Below are 14,178 nucleotides of genomic sequence, written 5' to 3'. Positions count from 1 at the left end.
TCCCTTTTTGACTGCCGCACACTGCTTGTGTTGAGGGGACTTATTAGGATAAATAGGACTATTCCTTGATGAAACTGGTAATGCCTTAGTTAAGGATAGCCAGTTTAAGTTGTTCAGGTGAGGTGTTTCCACTGAACTGGAAAGAATCTGGAGATATCTGTGGATGGGGAAAGCTAAACCAACCAAACATTGTGAGGAAACCAGTCCAAACACCTGGTGGGGAATCTCATTCAGTGTTGAACATCATTATATGAACCTGCATACTGACCAGCATTGGACAACAGGGCTCATGACTGTACTCTCTTGGCATATTTTTGGTGTGCATGCAAGCTATCCATTTTCTCCATCATTGACACTACTCAACTCAGTTTTTGTTGAAAACTGAAATTATTTTTTCTGGGAATGTTACATTCTTAAGACCTTGTCCTCTCATATTTTTCCAGCATGGATGTATAATTCTTTTTTTTATTAACACTGTGATTGGTTTGTTTATTTTATGTCAGTTTTGCATGACTTTATAATTATTATAATTATTTTATTATGTATTTATTTAATTAAATTTTTAGGCCACCCTTCCTCGTAAGCAAGGCTCAGGGCTGCTTACAACAGAAAAGGACATACAATGAGTAATTAAAAGTTAAAACCAAGAATAAATACATAACACATACAGCACCAATGATTCATCAGCATAATAACGTTTATATGCAATGGAAACAAAACAACATTTAAAAATGCATGCAACTGAGAACAAAAAATCAGCACAGAAAACAGAAATGCTGCAAAATAAAGACTTGAACATTTGAGTTGAACAACAGAGACATTAACACAAAATGGGATTTTCAACTTGATCCACAACATCACAAAATTTGGTAGTATCCCTGATTATGAATGAACTATTTTCCCATTTAATATAAAGGACTAGTCTGTGATATGTCTGTGGACAGTGTTAATCCCACCTCTCCAGTCCCTTTGTGGCCATCATCACCACCATCAGCACCACTAGAGGTAATAGCCTTGCTCAGAAGTTACAGTAAAAGCATGTACAATAAATGTACAATGTACACTTGGATTTGTTTTCAGATGCATGCGTTTAGTCATTCTCCTCTTACATTCAACACATGTACAGCTCAGTTTGTGATACAAATGCCTCATTTATCCAGGTACTGGTCCCTGGTTTCAGTTCAAAAGTGAATGTGTGTTGGCTCTTTCTTACATACCTACATGCATAATATACTCAGGTTCATTGTAACATATGAAAAGGGCTACCAACAAAGACTTTCCCCCAAACTACTGTTGTTGCAGCTCAACAGCTCTCTCATTCTTCCCCTCTCCTCATTGCTTCTTGCAGCTGTGTGGATAAAGAATGTGGAATTAAAGCTGAGCTAGGTTAGCACCACTAGAGGTCAATACAGCATTCACAAAGAAACATACTTTTTTGGGCTGTCACATGGAAACACCCAATGAGCCAGATTCTATATTACATTTCAATTTCAGTTATAGACAGTTTTCCGTTTAATTCAAGGATTTGGAAACCCTACAAATTCAAGACATTTGTTACAGCTGTGCACTTCTGTCAGACGATCAAAAAAACTAGTCCTTTCTTAGATTTGTGTACAGCCTGGTAGACAGTGAGCAAAAAGAACCTGATTAATGTACTTTGGTGGGCAGCTGGCTATCTCGGGTTCCTGGAATGTGTCATTGCCTCCTTGCTGTTCCACTCATGCTTCTAGTAATGCAAGCCTAAGAAGCAACAAATGGCACACACTACACCCATTGCCTCTGTGCATGCCAGCAGCCAGAGCAAGACAAGCCCCAGTAGTGCTCATTAGAGTTGCCAGCTCTGTTAGAATTGATCAAAACTTCTTGATAGAATTATGAATACAAATTTGGGAGCCTTAACTGAAGTTTGGGGAAGGGAGGTACTTCAATGGGGTATAATGTCATAGACTCCTCCCTCTGAAGCAGCCATTTTATCCAGGGAAACTGATTTCTGTTGCCTGGAGATCAGTTGTAATAGCTGGCTATCTCCAGCCAATACCTGCAGATTGACAACCCCAGTGCTCATCTTGCACCCTGGTAATAGATAGGCAGGTCTGGGATGGCCACTGCCTTTTCCCATGTGGACACCATTTGAGAGAAGGTGTTCCAGCAGTACTGCCACCAGCACTGGAATTCACCTTGCATGGTATGTCCTCAAAGCGCATCATCTCTACCTGCACAGTTACTAATTGGGAGAAGATAAGCCCCACCCACCAGCTCCCACAGCAGTGCTACTAGCATTGAGGCAGCATCAGGACAGACCTAGGAAGTTATGGATAATGGGCATGCCCTTCACCTCCTCTCATGCTGCTGCAGCTGTTACCCAGTTTTGTTGCCCTGTTTGCTGAGGCAGGTCACCATCTCTGCTTGAAAGGTGGACTCAATTTGGCAATGAAAGCTGCATAAATTAGTTTTTGCAGTTTAACTTTGGAGCTTAAAGCTAGAGCAGACAAATAGTTTGACAAAAACAGTTTTTGTATTTGGGCTTCACTTTTTTGGTGGGAACGATACTGCTGTAAATCTAGCAATGAACATGAACAACTAGAAAACATTGACCGGACACTACAGGAGAATGTAAAACATTAATTAGGCAATGGCTGCTTACATCTTTCTGCTCTTGCTTACTAAAACTGCAGTCCAGTTATGTTTAGCATTCTCCCCCAGCCCCTCCTGGGTATTCCTGAACATTTGAGTTCTTCCTGCTGGGCATTCCTGTACTTTGGCAGCACTTCTGTGAGTACAGAGCTGTATTCATAAGACAACTGAGCATGATAAGGTATGCAAAGGATGTACTGGATCTGCCCCAAGATGCTTTCCATTTTTATATATTGATAAAAGTTGTATAGGACCAAGTCATATATATACAAGTTCAGGGCATCTCTAATATATATTTGTAAGCTAAAAATAACCAACATTAGGGGATTCAATAGTAACCAAAACAAAACCTTACCTAAATTTAAATGTGAGTGTCCTAGCTCAAGAATTGTGGCTGTTTCACAAACCACAGTAGAAATAACTGTACTATTTCAATTAGAGACCATCACCATAAACATTTGCTTTTTCTAAAGAATCTGCTCTTGATCAGGCAGGTTACAAAGACTGCTCTGATTTTTTGTGTGTGTTTGAGTAATGCTCAGTAGTAAATACATACTGAAATCCAGTTGATTTCAGTTGAAGTCGTTCAAAAAATCACAGACAGCGTTAATACTCTTCGAAGTCCATTCTTAACTGACATTCTCTAACTAGAATCAATTGAACTGAAAAATGCTTGATTTGGGTTTTGGTTATTGTTGTCTGTCACAACCAAAATCAAGCATTTTTTCAGTTCTACTGATTCTAGTAAGAGAATGGCAGCTCCATTCAATGGACTTAGAAGAATATAATGTTTAGGATTGTTTAAACCACTTCCAGTGAAATCAATTGGACTGGAAAACTTCTCTTTGGATGGAGTATGCTCATGAACAACCTCCCTTATTGATACCACTCATTTGGTCTGGAGGTTTGGGCTGGGTTGTCATCAATATGCTGATGACACCCAGCTATACCTGTTGATGGACAACTGACCGGACACTGCCCCAGAGGTTCTGGCCAGGGAGTACCAAATCTAGTTCAAGGTTTTGGTATTAACCTTCAAAGCCCTGAGTGGACCAACATATTTACTGGATCTTCTCTCCTGCTATGTACCTCAAAGAGCATTACGCTCATCTGAACAACAGCTGCTGGTGGTCCCAGGCCCTATGGACATTCATTTATCCTCTACCAGAGCCAGAGCCTTTTCAGCTCTGGGTCAGGGCTGGTGGAATCCCGAAGAGAGCAGGGCCCTGAAGAATCAGCTTCAGTTCCACAGGCAGGGCCGGCCCCAGCTTATTTTGCACCCTAGGCAAGGTTCCCTTCTGGTGCCCCCCCCCCGGTGCGCCCACCAATTTTTAAAAATAAATGCATTTTAGGAAGAATGAAAAAACACAAATAATCAAGAAACTCCCAGAGTATGGGGCCGGGTTCAGTTTGGCGCCCCTAAGGGCCGTCCTGCTCTAGGCGACCACCTAGTTCGCCTAGTGAGTGAGCCGGCCCTGTCCACAGGGCCTGTAAAATGGAGATGTTCTGCCGGGACTTTGGTCGAGACAACGGGTTTCTCATCATTCTGGCCTCCCCTGTTCCAGTCCCCCTTGACTTTGCTTATTCAGTAAAGTGTGTCTGAGGGGGGTGTTGGTATGTCAAATTTTTAAATTGTTGAATTGCAGAATGTTTTTACTGTTTTATTTGGATTTTTAATATGTTGTGAGCTGCCCTGAGCCCTGCGCACAGGGGAGGGCGGGATACAAATCTAACCAATAAATAAATAAATGACAACTGATCTCTTACCAACTATATATAAAACACTATATCTACCATCCCATTTCTCTCTTAAATACGGATTTTAAAATATTCACAACAATCTTAGCGTCCAGACTCAAATCATTCATTACTTCTTACATAAACCAGGACCAAGTAGGCTTTATGCCCAACAGGGATATTACCGAAAATACCCACAAAGCACTTATGATTCTTAACCACTGTATTTCTAACAAAATTCCGACAGCCTTCCTTTCTTTAGACCTGGAAAAGGCCTTTGATTCGGTGGAAATACCATATCTACAAAAATTATTACAAAACATGGGGTTTGGTGACAAATTTTTAAATGCCATTAAGGCGATCTACAGGAAGCCCTCAGCACACTTAAAAATCAATAGACACATTTCAGATTCCTTCACGTTGAACAGGGGCACGCGGCAAGGATGCCCGATGTCCCCTCTACTCTTTGCAATATGCATAGAACCACTAGCAGACCTACTGAGAAAAAATAACAACATAACAGGAATCAATATGCATAAAAAAGACTTTAAAGTCTCACTTTTTGCGGATGACATGTTGCTCTTTTTAACTAACCCCCAGCAATCTCTCCAAGCAGCTACTGAATCCTTGCAGTACTTCAGCCAAGTGTCGGGCCTTAAACTTAATACTACCAAATCACAAATCTTACCAATAGGATTAGACACACAGCAAATAGAACTGCTCAAAGAATCCTTCTCATTCTCATGGGCAGAGAAACATCTGCACTATCTAGGAATTAATATACCTAAACAATACATAAATCTCTATAAAACCAACCACCAACTGATGGAAAAAGAAATTCTAAAAGATATGGAGAAATGGCACAAAATGAATTTGTCATGGACAGATAGACTAAATGTCATCAGATCCTTTATTTTACCAAGATTCCTTTATATTTTCAGAACAATTCCTATCCATATAACAACAGAACAGATAAATAAATGGCAAACGCAGCTGTTAAACTTTTTTTGGGCGTATAAGCACCATAGAATTAAGAAACACACGCTATTTAGGACATCAGATAAAGGGGGCATAAACTTCCCTAATATACAGCATTACTATAATGCAATTAATCTGGCGATTATTGTGAAAATGTCACAAGCTGACTCTGACACAGATCTTGTCAATATTGCTAATCACTTTTCTGTTCCATATAACATAAAAGAATGCATATGGCAAAAAAAGTCAGAAAGACCAACAACCTTAAATGATAACCCAATACTCACCATAACATTGAAAGTTTGGGATAAATACAGATCCAAATTGTTGCCACCAGTATCTAGGTTCCAGCCATTTTTAAATCAATCCTGGTTCCCACCGGGCATACTTTCCTCTAGCTATAAGGAATGGTCAGCAGCGGGAATTATCACTTTACGTGATCTTTTACACAGGAACCTTTTATTACCAAAATCTAATCTAGAAACAATCATCAAAAGCAAAGTACCATGGTTTCAATACTTTCAAATTGCCAACCTTGTCAAACAACTCAACCTTGAATCTCTAGTTAAACAACCTCTTACCCCTTTCGAAAACATCATTAGGGCAGCTAAAACATCGGCTAAAGGCCTAATTTCCAAAGCCTACAAAACTTTGATCTCAGTGGATCATGAATATCCACCATCATACCAATCACTTTGGCACAGGGACTGTAACGTACAATTAACGAATGATACATGGCACAACATATGGAACACACCACCGTTCAAAACTAAAATTTCCTCCATGAAGTTACAATCATTCAAAATTTTAGCACACTGGTACCTCACACCCAGTAAATTAGCACAAATGACTCATTCCTATAGCCCAAACTGTTGGAAGGATTGCGGCATCAAAGGAACCTACCTGCACTGCTGGGTAACGTGCCCAAAAATTCTCCCTTTTTGGGAAAGCATTATGTCTCAAATCAAAAGCATTGATTACTTAGTCATCACTCCCACGCCGGAAAATTTATTTTTGAACAGTTGGGTAGCTCAGGACTCTGCTCCTTCAGTGGTGGAGAGGGTTTCCATCCTGCTATTTGCAGCCAAAACTGTCATTGCATCCCACTGGAAAACAACAATGACACCCACAATTTCGCTTTGGCGCAAGAAACTGTGGGATTTATATATTATGGCTAAACTCTCGGATAACCTTACGCGGCTTGACAAGATTCCGGTCCAATCTTCTTTTATTGCTGTATGGTCCCCTATCTTGTAATATTTACATCAATTCGATGATATCCCAAAAGAAATTGATACTTTTCATCTCTGGTAACGTGTAAACAAATATTGCTTCTAAATATGTTTTGTATGTGTTTACTGTAACACCAACTATCCACTGAAGTTATAACTGTTGTAAGCTGAAAGTCAACAATTGTATCCTGTATATATCATTGCATAAATCTATGTAGATATCTACTCACCCTTTATTGCATACTTCCAAAACAATACCATTTTACAATCTTTATGTACTTAATACACCAATGTGTTTATGTATGTTATAATGTTACGAAGGCAAAACCTAATAAAATATGTTGTAAAAAAAAAAACACTATATCAGTTGCTCAGACTATATCATCTGGACAGTGGGAATTGTAATTCTTGCTTCTTCTTTTTTTGTAGCTATTGACCAAATCCTTCAGAGCCAGAGTGCCAAATTTATGTTGTGCCATAAAACCAATAAAGTTTCAGGAAAAGCAGCTGTATGTATGAATCAACTTATACTGAACATCAAATCTATCTAATTTTACTTAACTCTGCTTTTATATTTAAATAGGCCACTAGGCGGAAGACCGGAAGGCCTGGCGGGAGCTGGTCCATGGGGTTGCAAAGAGTCGGACTCGACTGTGCGACTGAACAACAACAAGGCCACTTTGCTTCCCGTTCCTGAGAACTCACTCATTGACAATTTGTATTGCCAATTGATGAGCCAGGCTTTCTCCTGTTTGTCTCAAAGGCATGCAAAGGATACCCGGGGTAGGGAATGGGGTTCAGTCCTGAGAATTTCATACCAATTGGTTGGGAGAAATCATCAAAAACCTGTTTCCCACTGAAGACATTGGAAATAAAGATGAGACTAAAAAAGAATAATAATGAAAAACTATACCAAAGATAAAGAGCCTTTTAAAGTTAAGTCGAATTCAATATAAATGTAAAACATTTTTGTACACATGCACTAGAACATACCATTTGCATACACAAATGTTTTATTATGCATCCTTTATTGTTGTACATCGCCCAGAGCCCTGCAGTAGCAGGGATTGTACAATTCATAAATTTAATAAATAATAATAATGATAATAATAAGAAGTCTGTGCTTTGTCCTTCAGATTCACAGAAGGCATCCCGAGGCAAGGCCAGCAGGTACAGTCTTACTACTCCCATCTGCTTGTATTCACAGGTACAGTACCATGAACAGGGCCTGTAAAAATGACTGCCATTTTAGTTTTTATTAACTCTTTTTTAAGCTAAGAAGTATTAGGCGTATTGACTAGTCTGGCTTCAATTATGTAGCAGCTGCTATCCAATACTGTCAAAATGTTTTTAAAAATACTGACCATATATCTTTGATTTCCCATTAAAATATATCAATGAGGAGATAGTTTACAGAATTATTGATTCAGCTAATGAATAGTTTCTCAAGCTTGCTGCATTAGAAACACCAGTTTCCTTTATTGTCACTGTGTTGGCCACTGCACACAAGAAATGCTCAATTTTGCATGCCCTCAACCTTTGGAATCTAAATTATTCCTTAAATTCTATATGTAATGGCATTTTTTGCCATTTATTGTGAAGACCAGCTTGGAATACTCCCATTGTTGTAAAAGTAATATTATGATGTAGAAAATTAGGTGGGCTTTTAAGGTTTTCATTAGGCATATTATTAACAGAATAATCATTCTGCGGTAAGTAACCTTTGCCTGACATTTCAAAGTGGCATCTCAATTGCTTCTTGTAAACTCTAACTAAAGAAAACAAGCTTTCTAATGGTACACAAAACTGACAGTTGATCTTTTAAAATTAAAATGACTGCTATTTTTTAAAATTACATTTTCATCTGCATGATAACTTGCAACTTGGGTTACTAAGGTAATATCGTCTAAAAAAATAGTCTTAATCCAAAATTTTGCCAGCAAATGGGGATCAACAGGGCTTCATCTTCAAGTTGATGATTTAAAGGTTTACAGCTCATCAGAGGGGGAAAAAGCTCTCAGTACCTGTTTTCATATCAAAGAATGTTAAGAAAGGCGCCATAGCCAGGTAAAGATAATTATCTACATTAGAATTATAAAAACCGATTGGTTGATATGAAATGTATGCAGAGTTCATAAATGTTCTATTTTAAAGGTCATTAAGAACCCAGATGACATTAAGGGCTGAAACCCTATACTAACTTACTTGGAAATGAAACCCATTAAAAAGCCTGAGGGACAGAGATGGAGGGAAGGCTGTACCCAAGTAGGTGACAGTGATGACTCTCAGTGCAATCCTAACACTTTCCTTAGAGAATAAGCCCCACTGAATAGACTTGAGTAGTATTCTGAGTACATCAGCTTTGGGTGGCACTGCCAGCGAAGATCTCCTGGTGGGACATCCTTGCCTTTAGATGCAGGGAGCATTTATTTTATTTATTTATTTATTTAACATTCAACTTTATATCCCGCTCGAACCCCCTTGTCAGGGGGGTCTCTGAGCGGCTTACAATTCGGTGCTAGTCACCATTTTACTTCCCTGACTAAGGCCACATATTTGTATGGGGTGGGGAGACCTACCGGCACCCCTATGGTGGTGGTTGGTAGTTGGTGGTGTTCTCCTCTTCTTCCTGTTGGCTCAGGCAGTTTCTCAGGCGGGACGCTCTCCTCGGCGCCTGGCGGCAACCTCCCTCTCTCGAGGCGCGCGACTTCCCACCTCCTTCCGGTTTCAGCTGCGTCTTTTTCCGGCTCCGCTGTACCGGCACTTGGCCCACCTCTCACAAGTTTCACTAATTTAATCTTCAACTCTTAGATTTTGTTTCAGGAGAACTTCCAGAATTGCTTGACAATGTGGCTTTGGGTGGAACTTTGGTAGCATCTCTAGGGGTTCTTCTTCAGCCCATGGCTGATTTGGAAACCACATTATTCTTTGTTATGAATCAGTAGAAGTAGATCTATTTTATGTTAATATGAAATAACTGGAAGCTTACCATGAGCTGCTGCTCTGGAAGAGTGCAATAATAAAGTTAATTTGTAATAATAGTTAATTTTTTAATCAATTTCTACAATTTTAGCAAATGGGCACTATAAAGATCCCAGATGCCATTCATCACAATTGCACAAAGACCAGTTTCAAAGATCTTCAATATCTGGAACTGGCACTCTATCAGAAGCAGCAAGGGTCTAGAGAGCGGGAGGCTTTACAGCAAGAAGCTGTCCAGGGCAAGCTTGAGCTGATTTACAGGAGTTGCTAAACCAGCAAAGGTTGAAGCTCAACTGAAGAGTTATAAAGGGGGCTGATGATCCTGCCCTTTTCTGTAGACAGAGTTAGGCATCTGCCAAGACTTCCTCTAGAATGGAACCACAACACAGAAGGTCTGCATCATGCATCTGGTTCAGCTTTCAGCTTTGGCTCTCTGCCACCTTTTATCCTGGGGCACGATGTGAGATAACTGGAGGCAGAAGGATCCACTGGTGGGGGGAGCTCCATCTTACCTTTGGTCCATCTTACTTTCACACTCTTGATTGAGAGCCATCAATGGCACAATCTTCCCCTGGGTATCCTGGGGTGTAAGGAGCCTTGGGTGCAACAGGAACCACAGGGGGATCTTCTACCATTGAGAAGTCTTCTTCATCCTTCAAGGATTGTTCTTCTGATATCAAAGATAGTGTGGGACAAATCCTTACTGTCTAAAGCAAGTCCCACTTAGATCAACAGGACTCTGTACGTTATGTTTAAAATTGCAGCCTTTAAGGATGACACCCTTAATGCCAATATTACTAAAAGACCATTAGTACAAATTCTGCGAGACAAAGGGAGCTTACAGCAGAAGCCACAATGATGACCAGCTTCTATGGGGGGAAAGCATAGCTTTCTAATTATACAATTTGGAGCTGAGCTAAAGATGAGAGAATGAAATAACAGCAGTCATCATCTAAGCATTTTAAAATGAGAGACTGAATGAACATACACACTATGTTTATATTGTATGGCTGCTAATTGCTTTCTCTAATTAGACTGTTGCAAATGCGATGAAAAGAATATTTGTAACTTTAACAAAATGCTGTTTTAAAAGCATTGGACTGTTCCTCCTTAAGTCCACATCTTGTTCATTAGAACCTCCAAAATTAAATTAAGATAAACCTTTTCAAATACTCCAGTTTGTTATTCCATTATGCTTAACCTTATTTATAACCTGACCTGGTTTGAAATCATTAGAGATTTCTTTACTGCTCAGCTCATTTAACAGACTGTCCAGAGATTTTCTTTCCACATCAGTTAATGCTGCCTACCTGATAAACTGTGAAATTCATTCCCAGCTAAGAGAGAGAGAGAGAATTCATGTTAGTATCATTCCATCTAAATTTGCCTTTAAATGTGATACACAAAAGCAAGTATGGCATTGTTCCAAATTTTACAACTCAGGAGCATGTTTTGCTATTTGAAACGCTCTCTGTCTGCTTAGTATCTACTTATTAATCTTGTGAGAGCACTGGCTAGTCACCATAGTCAAAGAAGAAAAGGGTTTGTGGTTGGAAAGGTATGCAATGAAGCCTTCATGATCCAAAATTCATTTTGATCTCAATTGAGTGTGCCTGTGTAGACCCATGTCACTACATTAAACACACACTTTCATTTATCTGAACAACGATTCTCTAAGAGATGTCTGAATCCCTAAAAACCAATAATTTATATGTGCGCTTTACACATCAGAGACATTTTTGAACCTGTTTCATCAACTCTTTATCAGCATAAATGATTACTAAAGTGGGTACAGGACATTTATTCAGGGATTAATTACACCACACTATTGGCTTAGATCTCGTCTAGTGCAAACAGACAGCTGCTCACTCCTGCTACAGTCTGTTGTGCCTTCCTAAATCATGACCCAGGTCAATGGTTCCCAAATGGGGAACACTGGGGGTCTGCAAAACATTTCAGAAGCAGCGTAATGCAATTCTAAGAATACTTTCCTGGGAGTAAGCCCATTGAACAGACCTGAGCAGAATTCTGAGTAGACATGCTTAGGATTGTTCTCGTGGTATTTTAACAACTTTTAAAATCATATTCACAAAAAAAACACCAACCTTCCTCCTTGCAGACAAAGTTGCTGATATTTTCAAGTCCTCTTAGAGATTTTGGTAAACATTGAGATGTATTGAAAGAAAAGAGTATTAATTTCTGCTGAATGCACTAGAGGTGGGGGGAAAGTGCTGAAATTCACTTTAAACTGTGGAAAGCTTCAGCATCACGGCCATGTATGGCAACAAAGGGAATCATGGAAAGTCTCCTAAAGAGAGGGGAAATAATTTGGGCCACCCTAGATGCAGCAAAGTGACTGGACTAAAACATTTTTTGAAATTCATTCATTGAAATTCTCAAATTTTTCTTAATATTTATGAACATTAAAGGGTTTTTTTCACCAACTTTATGGAATCAAGGAGATCAAATGTATAGAGGCAGAGTAAAGAGCAGATGCTGTGATGCATGTTATTGATTTCCAGGAATGTTATGTGACTGACATGGCCAACTGACCTCAAGGAGCTTTATCTGACAGGGTCAAGTGACCTATAGAAGTAAGACTCATGTTGTCGGGCTATGTGTGGTCAGGGAACACAATGTTAGCTTAGGAATATAAATGTTGAAATTCCCTTCTGGAAACTAATTTTGGTCAATGCAGAGTTTCATTTGAGCTTACCAGCCATAAGTAGAAGAAGAGAGGAGGCTGGATTTATATCCTGTCCTTCACTACCCAAAGGATTCTCAGAGTGGCTTAAAATCCATTTCCCTTCTTCTTCCCAGAACAGACACCCTGTGAGGTAGGTGGGGCTGAGAAAGCTCCCTTGAGAGAACAGCTCTGAAAGAATTTATGACTGACCCAAGGTCACACCAGCAACTGCATGTAGAGGAGTGGAGAATCAAACCCAGTTCTTCCAGATTAGAGTCCACGCTCCTAACCACTACACCAAACTGGCTCTTTAAGCCTTAAGACAAACTGAATGTCATTACCCAGGGCTTTTTTTGTAGAAAAAGCCCAGCAGGAACTCATTAGCATAATAGGCCACACCCAATCACAGAAACTCATTAGCCTATTAGGCCATATCCCTGCTTCTTTTACCTGCTTAGTACACTGAAACCAAGCCTCAAAATTAGGAAAAAGGACTGTATGTGGCAAACGTCCCACAGCTAAATTGGACCCCAAGCTCAGTCTTTTCTCAAATCAGAGGTCTCAGTCAGCGATCGTTGAGAAGCAAGGCATTGCAGTGACCCGTTAGTGGGGAAGCACAGCAGAGGCATCTACTGGTGAAATTCAGAATTACAAGAGAAACAATTTTTGATGCAAAATCTATGTGTTCAAATACTGCAACAGCAGGGATTTTGGCGAGGAAAGGGAAGGGAGGGGAGGGGCGGGCTCAGAAGCCAGCTGAAATTCCCTTCCTATGTGTTCCTGCCCAAAAATAGCCCTGACAGTAACTGAGCTGCCATTCTGAAGTGTTTTGATATACAAATGCCTAGAAAGGTAGTAAGACTTGAAGGCAAACAGATTTCTAAGTGCAAGTTCCACAGTTACTGAGTCATATATTACTACTGCATAGAAGCATAGCTTCTGATATCTGATGAGACTGGGCTATACCTTCCCTCCCAATGGCTTTTAAGATAGATAAATTAAATATGTTCTAGATACCAGGGGTAGGAAATCCCAGCTCTGGAGCTAAACAACATCATGCCAGATTCTTTTGCTCAGCGAAACAGTAACTTTACCCAAAAAAGTAGGGGTGTCATTGAGCTTGAATAGACTCAGGCCACAGCTGAGAGTCAGACTAGACTGATGCCAGCTGGATCCTCAGGAGATCTGCAGTTCTTCATAATGAGTATGGAGTGTGGTAGAGTGCAAGTTTGAGTGCCAGCTCTCATACTGGTGCTCTCCTGCCCCACTAGTACTCTGCTCACAAAGCAGCTTTTAGGAGAAGACATTATGTCGGTATTACTTGCATCCACTGACATCACATTTGTAAGTGAGTACACTGGAAGTAAAAGCAGTGATGTTTCCAACTGACATTTCTAAAGCAGTCTTAATTTAGTTCCAGGTCATAAATACTGCCAGGACAGCATTTTTCCATCTACACCAAGCTTGGCAATTAGCCCCTTTCTGTCACGCCCCAACCTAGCCGCTGTGATCCATGCAACGGTCACCTCCAGGCTAGATTACTGTAACTCATTCTATGCTGGCCTGCCCTTGAGACTGAGCCAAAATGTTCAGCTGGTCCAGAAAGTGGCAGCACGTGTCCTGATGGGAATGCCATGGACAGCACCTATACAACCTGTGCTGTATCAAGCACACTGACTCCCAGTGGAATATGGTGTCAGGTTCAAGGTTTTGATGTTGACCTTTAAGGCCTTGAGTGGTCTGGGACCTGCATATCTTTGGGACCACTTCCTCTGCTATGACCCTGGGGGAGTGTTACACTCTGTTGAGAATAATCTAATGGTGGATCCTGGTTCTCTGCCAAATACCATCAGGGCCCTGTGGGACTTAATACAATTTCACAGGGCCTGTAAGGCAGAGACGTTCCACCAGACTTTTGGTTGAGGTCAG

At 40.2% G+C, this 14,178-nt stretch overlaps 1 protein-coding gene across 1 annotated transcript in view; it reads right to left on the bottom strand.

Annotated features, from left to right (window-relative positions):
* Positions 1-14,178, bottom strand: part of CACNA2D3 (calcium channel, voltage-dependent, alpha 2/delta subunit 3) — an 855,054-nt gene that overhangs the window by 596,048 nt on the left and 244,828 nt on the right. The gene's annotated exons all lie outside the window — the stretch shown is intronic.

Source organism: Gekko japonicus, unplaced genomic scaffold, assembly GCF_001447785.1.
Source record: "Gekko japonicus isolate JY-2015 unplaced genomic scaffold, Gekko_japonicus_V1.1 scaffold160, whole genome shotgun sequence".
Lineage (NCBI taxonomy): Eukaryota > Metazoa > Chordata > Lepidosauria > Squamata > Gekkonidae > Gekko > Gekko japonicus.
Note: the sequence above shows the minus strand (reverse complement) of the source record. Positions and strands in the feature narration are given on the sequence as shown.